Source organism: Bos taurus, chromosome 21, assembly GCF_002263795.3.
Source record: "Bos taurus isolate L1 Dominette 01449 registration number 42190680 breed Hereford chromosome 21, ARS-UCD2.0, whole genome shotgun sequence".
Lineage (NCBI taxonomy): Eukaryota > Metazoa > Chordata > Mammalia > Artiodactyla > Bovidae > Bos > Bos taurus.
Genome location: NC_037348.1, coordinates 26,217,690 through 26,230,656, shown reverse-complemented (window position 1 = coordinate 26,230,656; position 12,967 = coordinate 26,217,690). Strand labels below are relative to the sequence as shown.

The 12,967-nt window shown below is 42.9% G+C and overlaps 1 protein-coding gene across 3 annotated transcripts in view; it reads left to right on the top strand.

Annotated features, from left to right (window-relative positions):
* CTXND1 (cortexin domain containing 1) overlaps positions 1-12,967 on the top strand; it is a 116,710-nt gene that overhangs the window by 37,197 nt on the left and 66,546 nt on the right. For all 3 annotated transcript variants that reach the window (XR_003031405.2, XR_001494556.3, XR_003031404.2), the window contains exons 2-3: positions 6,907-7,044; positions 7,154-7,227. The gene's annotated coding sequence lies outside the window, so the exon portion shown is untranslated. The remainder of the gene's footprint in view (positions 1-6,906; positions 7,045-7,153; positions 7,228-12,967) is intronic.

Here is a 12,967-nt window from a genome sequence, read left to right as displayed (position 1 = left end):
TCTGTTTCCAAGACTAATTTTTATAAAGTTTTAAATGCAAGTAGAAGCTTTAAGTGATCACACAGAAGGACAGACTTGAAGTAACTTGAGTTTTGTTTTTTTCATCTTTACAGTCATTGCATAATCCTAGTTTTGTGTTTGTTTGTATTTTTAATCTTTTGGCCACACTCTAGGGTACATGGCATTTTAGTTTCATGTGATTAAAACCACACTCTCTGCATTGGAAGAACAGGGTCTTTTAAAATTTTATTTTGAGGTATAGCTGATTAACAATGTTGTGATAATTTCAGGTGAACAGCAAAGGGACTCAGCCATGTATATATATACATGTATAAGCTCTCCCTCAAGCCCCCTCCCGTCCAGGCTGCCCCGTAACACTGAGCAGAGTTCCCTGTGCTGTAGTCAGTCAGTCCTTGTTGGCTATCTATTTTAAATATAGCAGTGTGTACATGTCCATTCAAACTCCCTAACTATCCCTCCACCATTCCCCCCAGCAACCGTAAGTTTGTTCTCTAAGTTTGAGAGTCTCTGTTTTGTAAATAAGTTCTTTTTTTTTTCATTTCTTTTTAGAGTCCACATATAAGAAATGTCACACAATATTTCTTCTCTGGGCAGCTCAGGGTCTTAACCACTGGACCACCAGGGAAGTACTGTTTAAGCCCAGGATATGGAGGACCATGTGGGCTCAAGACAGGACTGCATCAGAAGTAGGCCCCCAGCTCAGAAGCATACCCTGACTTGGTAACCATTTGCCTCTCATTCTGCACCAATAGCTGACTTTGAAAGGGGCTAACAGCCTGACTATGAGTCTTCCAGGTTAATTTCCATGTAGACAGAACCCAATGATTACGTGTAGATTATTAAAATCCAACAGTGACTGCTGAAATTTATTTAGAATTTAGACCAATCAAAGATCTGGGGGAGGGAAGAAGTCTTTTATCCGGAACTGTCAAATTTCCAGGCTTCTCTTATAGTTTAGTCAGTAAAGAATCTGCCCACCATGCAGGAGACCTGGGTTCAATCCCTGGGTTGGGAAGATCCCCTGGAGAAGGGAAAGGCAACCCACTCCAGGATTCTTGCCTGGAGAATCCTATGGACAGAGGAATCTGGCAGGCAACAGTCTATGGGGTCAGTTCATGGGGTCAGAAAGAAAACACACCAAATTTCAGTTGATTTTAATATCAGCTTTTTAAGTTTTCTACAGATAATGTATCCCTGGTTGCTTCCACCAGGGGGCGACTTTCTCCACTTCCTGCACTCCGTGTGCCACTGGGAAGCAGTAGAAATTGGTACCACATCGCCCCCGAAGGAGAATGTAGCACTCTTCATGCAAGTTATAAGCGCTTTAGCTCTTTCAGTCAGCAATTCCACTTCTGGAAATTATACCAGATACTCTAGCACTGGCACAGAATAACTTGGTTTCTATTCACTGTAGTTTTAAGTTTAAAAGAGTGGGAATGACCAAAATGCTCATCAGAAGAAAACTGGTTTTATAAAAAAATTGAAAACAGTGTAGTGATTCCACAGGATGGAATAGTCTGTCACTGGATGGGGCAGGGGGAGCGGGAATAAATCTCTCTCCTGCTGAATCAGAGCCAAAAACAACAAAGTGCAGAACGGTAGGAATAATATGCTATCTTTTATGTACAAAAGGGAGAACGTGAACTCAAGTTTACCTTTGTGGGGACTTCCTTGGCAGTCCAGTGGTTAAGACTTCACCTTCCAATGCAGAGGGTGAGGGTTTGATCCCTGGTCCGGTCCAGGAGCTAACATCCCACAAACCTTGAGGCCAAAATACCAAACCAAAACAAAAAGCCCAGAAGCAATATTGTAACTAATTCAAGAAAGACTTTAAAAATTTACATTTGTATCTACACTCTGGAGAGCTATGCCACAAATTAATGACAATGGAGGTGTGAGTGAGGGCATAAAGAAATGGATGGAAACATGGATGGATGAAAAGTTTCAAAAATAAAGCAGCCTCCTGCAGACAAATAGACATCTTCAAATCTGTGCTTGGTTATCCACTTCGGGCTTGTTGCCAGTATCTGCAAAGGACAAAAGTAGGACCTTTAAGCTGAGGTTACAACCAGCGCTTTGTTTAGCTCAATATCTAAAACAGACCAGCATGGAAAGGAGGGTGGAAGAGAGGCAGAGAGAGAGAGAGATTGAGAACAAATTCAACTCAGCCTTTGGTCTATTCTTTTTGTTTGCTTTGTTTTTCTTTAACATTTTTATTTATGTATCTTGTTGTGGGTCATTTTTAAAGTCTTTATTGAATTTTCTGTAATATTGCTCCTGTTGTTTATGTTCTGTGTTTTTTTGGCTGTGAAGCATGTGGGATCTTAGCTCCCTGACGAGGAATTGAACCCAAACCCCCTACATTGGAAGGCAAAGTCTTAACCACTGGACCACCAGGGAAGTCCCAGTTCTATTGTATGGATGCTCTAAGGATTTAACTCTAACTTGGAGCTTTTTAGAAATGGTTCACTAGTCTTTCCCTTGAGACATCAGCACACAGATCTTCCTGACATAAGTCACTTAGGCGACCGACAGACCAAGTGTCCTCTTTGCAAAACATTACAAATTCTACCAAATCAAAACGGCGCCTGTCTGTCAGTGATTTAACATCTTTCAGCACAGGGTTACTTTGCCGCACTGACTGTACGGCACAGACAAATGTACTGAGCGTTTTTATCTGTTGAGTGTATATTTTTTACGGAGAACCCACTCAGTTTGTCTTTCTGACGAATGAATGTAACCTTCTTTTCATCAACTTGGAAATGTCTCTGGTGACTTCCCATAAATCAGTTCTAATGAGTTCAGTGCAAAAGTTGAACATACAGGAGAAAGTTTAGGAAAACTCGCATTCACTCTCCACCTCATTTGACACCAGAAATTGCCTCTCCTGATACAGTAGAATCAGCATCCTCTGCAGAGGAGTGTGACATGTAATCATCTATTATATGAAATTCACTGCAAGATATAGAAAATGTTTCATTGTTATCCCTCAGATACCCCAAATGGCTGAGACTTATTGCATCTTTTTCTTTTTTCTTTTTAGTCTTTATAGAATTTGTTACAATATTGCTTGTTACAATATTGTTCTACATTTTGGTTTTTTGGCTTCAAGGTAAATGGGATCTTAGTTCCCTGACCAGGGATCAAATCTCCACCGCCTGAATTGGAAGGCGAAATCTTAACCACTGGACCACCAGGGAAGTCCCAAGGCTCATTGCATCTTATCTGCACATCTTTATTAGCAGGATGGGTGTTGACACAGACTTCAGATGTTGCCAGGGCTTCCCCGGTGACTCAGTTGGTAAAGAACTTGCTTGCAAGGCAGGAGAGCTGGGTTCAATCCTTGGGTCAGGAAGATCCCCTGGAGAAGGAAATGTAAGCCCACTCCAGTATTCTTGCCTGGAGAATTCCATGGACAGAGGAGCCTGGTGGGCTACAATCCATGGGATCACAGTAAGAGTTGGAAATGACTGAGCGACTAACACTTTCACTTTTCAGATGTTGCCAAAAAGAGAAGTTAACAGAAATGAGGATAGAAAACAGGGGAGAGGCTCATGAAAACTCAGGTGCTTGACTATGTTCATATGTGATTGAGAGTAAATACAACAACAGAACATTGGTCACAGTTGCACTGATGCTTGAGGGACAGAGACAGTCCCTTGGAGAGGAAGATTCTGAGATTGCAAATGCATTATTAAACTCTTGGAAAGTGTCCGCCATGAGGATATGCACTGAAGGTAGAGGAAATTGGTCTCTTGGATGAAAATGAGCAATGATTTCAGAGAGGACCCATAATGTGTTATGTGGTAACAGCCCATTTATCAGGGAAATAAACATTTCATTGGAATGAAAAGCACTGTAGCTCTTCCTTCTGCATTTTCTTCAAATAGTATTAACGTGTGAATTTGGGGACACAAACATTCAGATCACAGCATAAGGCAACCATAGTCCTGGTTTGCTGGTAAATAAATGTGAAATTTGTTTCTGTCTCTGTAAAACTTCAACACTTTAGCTGCTTTCAAAACTGTAGTTTGCATGTTGGCCTGTTTATTTGAGTTTGTCTCTGTTGAAATAGAAGTATGTTTGACTACAGCATAATGACTTTTTAAAGAAACATAGTAGAGGAATAATAGAAGGATTTCATAATAGACGAAGTAGACTAGGAAACACAAGTCAGAAAGGCATTACATGGACAAATCAACAACATTCTTATTTATTTTAGCATATACGTATTTTATCCACCTGGAATTAATTCTGATATATATGTCAGAGTTTCTAGCTTTGTTTTTTTTATCTCCTCATTTGCTTACATTACCAAAGGTATCTCTCATTAAAAATACTTCCAAGTTTAATTTATGTTTGTGGTTTTTTGCATTTAAGGGGGAAAACTCTGGCTCCAGACGTAAGTCCTAAGATTGACGATGGAAACAACCCAATTTAAATCAGTATTTCATTGGGACTTCCCAGTGGCTAAGACTCCATGCTCCCAATGCAGCAGGCCCAGGTTCGATCCCTGCTCAGGGAACTAGATCCCACATACCACAACTAAGAGTTTGCATGCTGCAACTAAATATCCTGCATGCTGCAACTAGGAGCCAGTGTGGCCAAATAAATAAAGATATAATCAATCAATCGATATTTCACTGAGCAGCATTTAAGGCTGAAATCCATTTTCATTCATTCCTTTCTTTAGGATGCACTTACTGAGCACCTACTTTGTGTTGGGTACTTTAAAAAATTTTTTTAATTAAACCTTTTTTTAATTGGAGTTGATTTACAACACTGTTAGTTTCGAGTGTTCAGCACAGTGATTCACTTTTACATATGTGTATGTGTGTGTGTGTGTGTGTGTGTATACTTTTTCAGATACTTTTCCCTTATAGGTTATTACAAAATATTGAGTAGAGTTCCCTGTTTGTTATCTATTTTTTCCAGGGTTTGTGTGTGTGTGTGTGCGCGCATAGTTGCTTTACAATGCTAGTTTCTTGTTGTCTAGCAAAATGAATGTGCTGGGTACTTCTTGTGCACCTGTTTTGTACAAAAGAATTATCAGAAGCTAAGACATACCTTTAAGGGGCTGAAGGCCAGGGCTCACCAGAGCCCAAGCCTGCCCAGAGCGGACACAACCAGGAGAGCGCATATTGACAGTCAGACTGGAGTCCCCTGCCGAGGCCCCTGAGGCCCCAGACTTGCTTCCGTGGCACGTAACGTCCCTTTGGTGGTTTCCCCAGGTTTAAAGTCTTGGCTGTAGCTTTTTAAAAAAATCTGTTATTTTTCCTTTTTACCTTTAACCCACGTCACTCATTTCTCCCTGCCCCCCAAGCCCCTGCCTCTGGCAACCACCAGTCTATTCTTTGGTTCTATGAGTTTGACTTTTTATTCTTGTTTTACTTTTTAGATTCTTCATAAAAGAGAGATCATGCAGTATTTGTCTTTCTCTGTTTGATTTATTTCACTTAACATGATGCCCTCAAGCTTCATCCACATGGTTGAAATGGCAAGATTTCATTCTTTTATGGGTGAATACTATTCCATATACCACATCTTCTTTATCCATTCATTCACTGATGGACACTTAGGTTGCTCCCGTGATTTGCTATTGTAAATAATGCTGCAGTGAAAATGGGTTACTGTTTTCTTTTTCTCCGGATAAATACCCTGAAGTGCGATTGCTGGATCATATGGTAGTTCTATTTTTAATTTTTTGAGGGCCCTCCATAGTGGCTGCACCAATTTACATTACTACCAACAGTGGGACTTTTCCTTTTTTAAAAAACTAACATTATTTTGACCACTGCTATGAAATGCCATCTTTCTCAATACTAATTTCCTTGAAGCATTTAGTTTCTTTCTGTTTATCTGCCTATTTCTGAACTATAACCAGACTCGTTTAATTATCATAGCTTTCAGCCAATGCTCATAGCACAAGCACTGGCATTTTTATTTCCTCAAGAATGTCTTGGCTCTTTGTGAGCATTTATTCCTTTAAATGAACTTAGATCTACTTGACAAGTTCAGAAATGATCTTGTATTTTCATTAGAATCAACATTAGATTTATAAATTGGTTTTGAGAGAATTAATATCTTGGAATAACTGTTTCACTGCCTAGGCATTTTGCTTCAGTTATTCAAGTTGATTTTTATGTCCCTCAGTGAAAAACACAACATTATTAAAAATGAAGACCCAGCCAATTTCATCCTGTTTCCTCTTAAGCATTTTATAAATTATGTTGTTATTTGCTCAGAGTCCATGATATTTCTTATCTAATTATTACCAGGACAATTATGGATTTTTGAATGTTTATTTTGTAGTCAGCCACTTTAAATTAATTTTTCCAGTTTTTCGATTTCTTCTCTCAGTTTTCTAAGTAGGCAATTGTATTACCTGTAAATAAGTCATGGTAATTTTTCCTTCTCCTTCCTCAAGATCAAGCTTCTTTCACTTCTTGGGACTTCCCTGGTGGTCCAGTGGCTAAGACTCCTCACTTCCAATGCAGAGAGCCTGGGTTCAATTCCTGGTCGGGGAACTAGATCCCACATGCCACAACTAAGATCAAAGATTCTGTGTGTTGCAACCAAGATCCAGGGCACCAAATAAATAATAAATAAAAATTTTTAAAGTTTTTTTTCTTCCTTGATTGTCAGAGAACTTTCAACAGCGGGGTTATATTGAGAGCAGTGTGTTTTTAGTTTTCCTGGTTTTCAGGAGAAAGCCATCACACACTGGCCCTTGTCCTGGGAGTTACTCCCCATCATGGCAGAATTATGTTAGCCCAGGTGAGTCTCACCTTGGCCCAGCTAGCAGAGCTTTCCCATGGAGGCAGCTCTGAAGACAACGTGTCAAGACTGGTCTCCACCCACTGTGCATCCTGTGTCTCCTTGCAGGCATCTGTGGTCACTGGGCCTGGCTGGTCTTGGAGGGATGTGACTGGACAGCACTACTCCTCACTGGAGGTCTGCAGGCCATGGGGAGCTCTGCAGGCCATGGGGAGCTCTGCCACGTCTCCTCCCTGGGACCAGCAGGTGAGCCAGGACCTCTCTTCCCCTGCTGGGGCCCAAGGGGCGAGAGGAGAAGCAGAAGAGGGAAGACTTTTGAAGTCCAAACTCAGAACTGATATTTTTTGCATTTCAGCCACTGTACCGCCAGCCACGACAAGACACACAGCAAAGCCAAGGTCAAGGGAAGGAGAATGACACTCCACCCAGGTGAGCCACAACACAGGTGTGAACATAGGAAGCACCGTGCAGCAGTGCACAATCGATCCACTCCCCACATCCCCTAAAAAGGGTCAGAATGAAGCCCGCAGGCACCGAGGAGACAAATTATAAAAGACATGATGTATGAAAGCTATAAAATGTGTAGTTAAGTTTAAAACCACCCATTAACACGAATATTAACTTAATGCAGACATTATGCACTCTGTGTGACCCCACAGATGGCAGCCCACCAGGCTCCCCCGTCCCTGGGATTCTCCAGGCAAGAACACTGGAGAATGCAGACATTATATACATCCTCAAAAAGTTTTAGGAAAAAAGAGGCTGTTAATAATAACCTGGGGCTAAAAGAGTAGATAGATTATTCCAAGAAAATATCATGTTAAATGTTGGGGGAGATAATGAGACATTTAAAGGCATATCAAATTTCTTATTTTACTTAGAGTTATTTTTCACTGGAGTAAAGACAAGTTCAAATGTGTTTTTTCCTTAAACATAATAACTAGTGTCGTAAATAAGATACATAGCTTCTAATCTGCATAAAGAAAAAAGCAGCAAGAAAAAATATTAGCATTTAACAAATAACAGTTGGAAAAGAGAGGAAAGCATAAAAGAGGAAGTATAAAATAAGACAGTCATGATACAAATGAACTTATTTACAAAACAGAAACAGAATCACAGACTTAGAGAACTAACTTATGGTTACCAAGCAGGGAAGGGTGGGGGAGGGATAGGGAGTTTGGGATGGACGTGCACACTGCTATATTTAAAATGGACAACAATAAGGTCTTACTGTATAGCACAGGGAACTCTGCTCAATATTATGTGGTAGCCTGGATGGAAGGGGAGTTTGAGGGAAATGGATACATATGTATGCATGGCTGAGCCCCTTTGCTGTCCACCTGAAACAATCACAATATTGTTAATTGCCTATACTTTAATAGAAAATAAAAAGTTGAGGGGAAAAAAAGATCGTCACTTTTACCAAATCCCCCTTCTCTCACTTTCCAAGAAGTGAGACTGCTTTGATGTCAAAGACGGGCGTGCAGGGACCAGGGGCTCCCACTCAGACCAGGCCTCCTGCACATGGAGACTCAAAAACTTCCTTGGCCTTTAAACAACTCAGGCTGGCTGCAATCATGGGGAAGCGAAACAGCACGGTGGGCCAATGACAAGTGCTATCATTTGGTTGAAACTTAAAACAACAGGGCCCATATGGGTAGGAAATTATTTTTAAATGACTGAAATGTCTAATTTGCATAACTTATATTTCTCGCTCATATTTGCACCCAGTGGGTGTTATATGAATATTTGAATACTTGATGACTGATTAATATAATTTGGGAGGACCACTCATTGTTGAGAAGGGTTCAAACCAATTGCTTTTTTATTTTTTAAAGGCTGCCAGTATCTGGAAAAAAGTGAAAAAGTATCAGAATGGATTCAGGGAAATTATAGTCTACCTTAAATGTTTACATTTAATGAAAACATTTTAAAACATGTACACAAAAACACAATGCATCTGTGTACGTATCTCGTTTGGCAAGAATATGCCAAGTCATATTTGAGAAACGTGGTGACCCTGATCCCGTGTGTAGCCCCCACTCATGCTCCACCCCCACGCCCACTCCGTTAGGTCCTGGAATTGACATCACACATGATTCAGTTGATGGGGTCACACTTCCAATGCTAAAAGTCCTCCAGATGAACTATTACTTCTCAGGGTTCTTGGCCTCCTTAATCAATAGAAATTGACTACAGGCAGAGAAGAAACTCGGGCGAGGCTTTATTGGGGTCCCTGCTGCGGCTGAAAGTAGGGACAACAAACAACAGGGTCCTTTGCTTGCTTGCTCCCCAAGAGGAGGGGTGGCGAGCTTGTTTCTTATATAGGGTGAGGGTAGGGGTGTATCCAAGGATCAGGCTGGAGGAGTGACTTAGGTGGTCTGCCCACCTCTTAGGTGGTGCTATGTGTACAGCGGGCATGTGCAGTACCCTGCTTTTGCTCCTGGCTCTTCAGAAGTGACAGTTGGGTTTTTTGGTCTCTTTGTATCTTTGCTGCTGCTACTGCTGCTAAGTCGCTTCAGTCGTGTTCGACTCTGTGTGACCCCACAGACGGCAGCCCACCAGGCTCCCCCGTCCCTGGGATTCTCCAGGCAAGAACACTGGAGTGGGTTGCCATTTCCTTCTCCAATGCATGAAAGTGAAAAGTGAAAGTGAAGTCGCTCAGTCGTTCCCGACTCTTAGCAACCCCATGGACTGCAGCCTACCAGGCTCCTCCATCCATGGGATTCTCCAGGCAAGAGTACTGCAGTGGGTTGCCATTGCCTTCTCCGAGGTGCAGAGTCTGCCCCAACTGCTCATGCACATGGTTATTTTTAGTCCCCTACAATTTCTTTCTATTTTATTGCTGGAAGAGAGGTGTGTCTAGGTGCAAACATTGCAGTGAAGGATCCCAGGTCTTAGGTTTGTCTCAAAACAACTTCCTGGATCAATTAGAAGACCAAGAATCACCCCCGACCACACTTGTCACTCCCTCCAAGTCACTCTGGGCAGCACCTTCCCAGGACCTGGATGAATAACAGAGTAGCCTCTGGGGCCTTTCCGAGCCCTGACAACGTGACTAAGTTCACTTCAGACTCCTGATGGTTTTTTGTGTTTTTTTTTTCCCAAGAATTTTGACTTGTGGCACTCCATAGATCTGGTGCTATTACATCAAACTAAACCTTCAGGCTGATGGTTTATCCCTCTCACCCACATAGATGGCCTCACTGTACCTGGTTCTCTCGCTGCATCTATGGTGGGTCCACTGTGGGTCTCAGCAGCTCTCTACAGATACTGATCTGCAGCGGAGAAGGGGATGCACTTCCTGAACCACAAGAGGGGCGTGCAGGTCTTCTGGACCATAGGCTGACGGGGAGCCAGATGTGGTGCCTTCATAATCACAATCAAGAAATACTAGGTCCTGGACCTCCCTGGTGGTCCAGTGGTTAAGCATTTGCCTTGCAATGCAAGAGACATAGGTTTGATACCTTGTCCGGGAAGATCCCATGTGTCTCAGAGCAACTAAGCCCATGAGCCACAACTACTGATGCCCAAGCACTCTAGAGCCCGTGCTTTGCAAGAAGAGAAGCCACTGCAGAGAGCAGCCCGAGCACCACAACTAGAGAGGAGCCCCCGCTCCCCACAACTGAAGGTAGCCTGTGCAGCAATGAAGACCCAGCACAACCCAAAATAAGTAAATAAATAAATCTTGAAAAAAAAAAAAAAGAAGTGCCAAGTCCTTCAGGATGTATCTTGATGGGCCCCAGATGCTAGGCTTAGGGGATTCGAAGACAAAATCACAAAGATGCCCAATTCCAGAACACAGTGGGCACTGGCCTGCTTCGACTGCTTTCCTTTGTGTCTGCATGTTCTCACTTCTCTGATTAAGCTTATTCTTTGGCTAAAGTTTTTCCACGGGCAAAAGGCAGACGTAAGACATAGGAGGAACAAGGACCGCAGGGTCCTACTCTATTTCAAGGCCACATGGGGTCAACTGCCCTGAAGACTTGTCTGGAGGATGACACCTCTCCAGCCCATGGGGGACATTCAGAAGAGGATATCCTGGAAGAGATAGGGTGGCCCCAGGCATCTGTGGGATAGCTGACCCCTCACCCCACCTCTACCCACCGCCCCTCTACCGCCAGGCTTCAGGAAGGGCAGGGCCAGGGCAGTGTCAGAAACCTGAGACCCAGAAATCTGAGATTCATCTCAAGGCCACTGCCACAGACAGACCCCACCTGTATCTCTTTGTGTCTGCGTCCCAGACAGACACTCAAATGCCCCGGCTGGGGTCGGTAGTGACTGCAGACCAATCAGCTCGTGGCCAGGACCCAGGGCCCATGGACCCGCACACTGCTGGGATCCTTTCAGGGAAGAAGAGCTGTGACCCAGGCCACCACCCAGATGGTGTTGACAGTACAAGCAGCTGGGGAATAATCCATCTTCACGAGGACCATGAGCATGGAGAGGAGTGAGTCATTTCTCAGTGCCTGGGACGCCTCTTCAGCTGGGCACATGGCAGAGGGTGCTAAGGTCAGGACCAGGAAGTTCTCCAGTTCACTAAGCATAGAGGTCATATCTTTCATCCTGATAAATATGGTCCCCACCTCCTCCCAGTCCAAACCCAATCCACACATCCTGGCCAAGAACATCCTGCCAGGACACAATCCTACCCCAGCCACCCACATAGTCAGAATGTTCCAGGTCTCCCCACAGACTCCCCCCACATCCTACTCACTCTTCTATGACTTGGTTCAACACTGTCCCAGTCACTCTTTTTATATATATAACTTTGTGTGCATGTGTGTGTGTGTGTGTGTTGGTCGTTTAGTCTTGTCTGACTCTGTGATCCCATGGACTATAGCCCACTGGGCTCCTCTGTTCATGGGATTCTCCAGGCAAGAATACTGGGGTGGGTTGCCATTCCTTTTTCCAGGGGATCTTCCGAACCCAGGGATGGAACCCAGGTCTCTTGCGTTGCAGGCAGATTTTTTTAACACTGCCCCTAGGAGATGTAATTTACATACCACAAAATTCCTCCTTTTTTAAAATTTATAAAATATTCCTTTATTTGGCTGTACCAGGTCTTAATTGCAGCATGTGATCTCTCAGTTGTGGTATGTGGATCTAATTCCCTGATCAGGGATGGAACCTTGGCCCCCTACATTGAGACTATGGGGTCTTAGCCACTGGACCACCAGGGAAGTCCCTCATCCTTTAAAAGTATACAATTCAGTGGGTTTCAGTATGTTCAAAGTTGCGCCACCATCGCTACTTGTTTACTTTCAGTATATTTTCATTATCCCCCCAAGAAACACCATACCCACTAGCGGTCACTCCTGATTTTCTCCTAAGCCATCCCCCTAGCTCCTGGAAAACTACAGATTTGCCTGTTCTGGACATTTCAGATAAATGGAATCATACAACACGAGGCCATCTGCCACTGGCTTCTCTAACACAGCAAAATGTTTCCAAAGTTCTCCCATGTGCTTCTTGACCATCTTGAACAGAGAAATGGTGATGAAGACTGACAGATAGATAGACAGATAAATATTCTATCTTGCACATATCTTTGCTGAAAAGTCTATTCAGATTCTTTGCCCATTTTTAATTGACTTCATTGTCCTTTTATTGTTGAGTTGCAGGAGTTTTTTAATATGTTCTGGATATAAGTTCCACACTGGCCATAGGATTTGCATCACATTGTGTTATTGAACTTGAACAAGCAATGGCAAGATAAGTGTAAACTTCCTCAGAAAAGGTGTATTTCACATACTACAGCAAACAGAACATGCAACGTTTAAAATTTTCTTTGTGTAGAAATCATGCTTTCTGTTCACTGTCAATCCTAGGACAAAACCCTTCCCACTGAACCCCCTGGTATGAAGTCAGGGAGGCTGACCTCCGATTATCTCATCTTAGATAATCAACGATTTCAGCCTCAGGGGAAGTGATGAAGGAGCTAAAATATCCCCTAGCTTGGGGGCAGTTTTCCAGCTGTAGGCAAGGCCTTCCAGGAGGGACCATCCTCTTTCAAAAAATATATGTGTCCAGAAATTCCCAGATTATAAACAAAAATCCACCAGACTGAAATCAGGGTGAATAACATCTGAATGGTGTTTGATCTTGCTTCTAGTGGAGGGTGAAGAGGTGGCAGGGAAAAAAAAGAAGCTCTTCTCTAGTCTCAAGT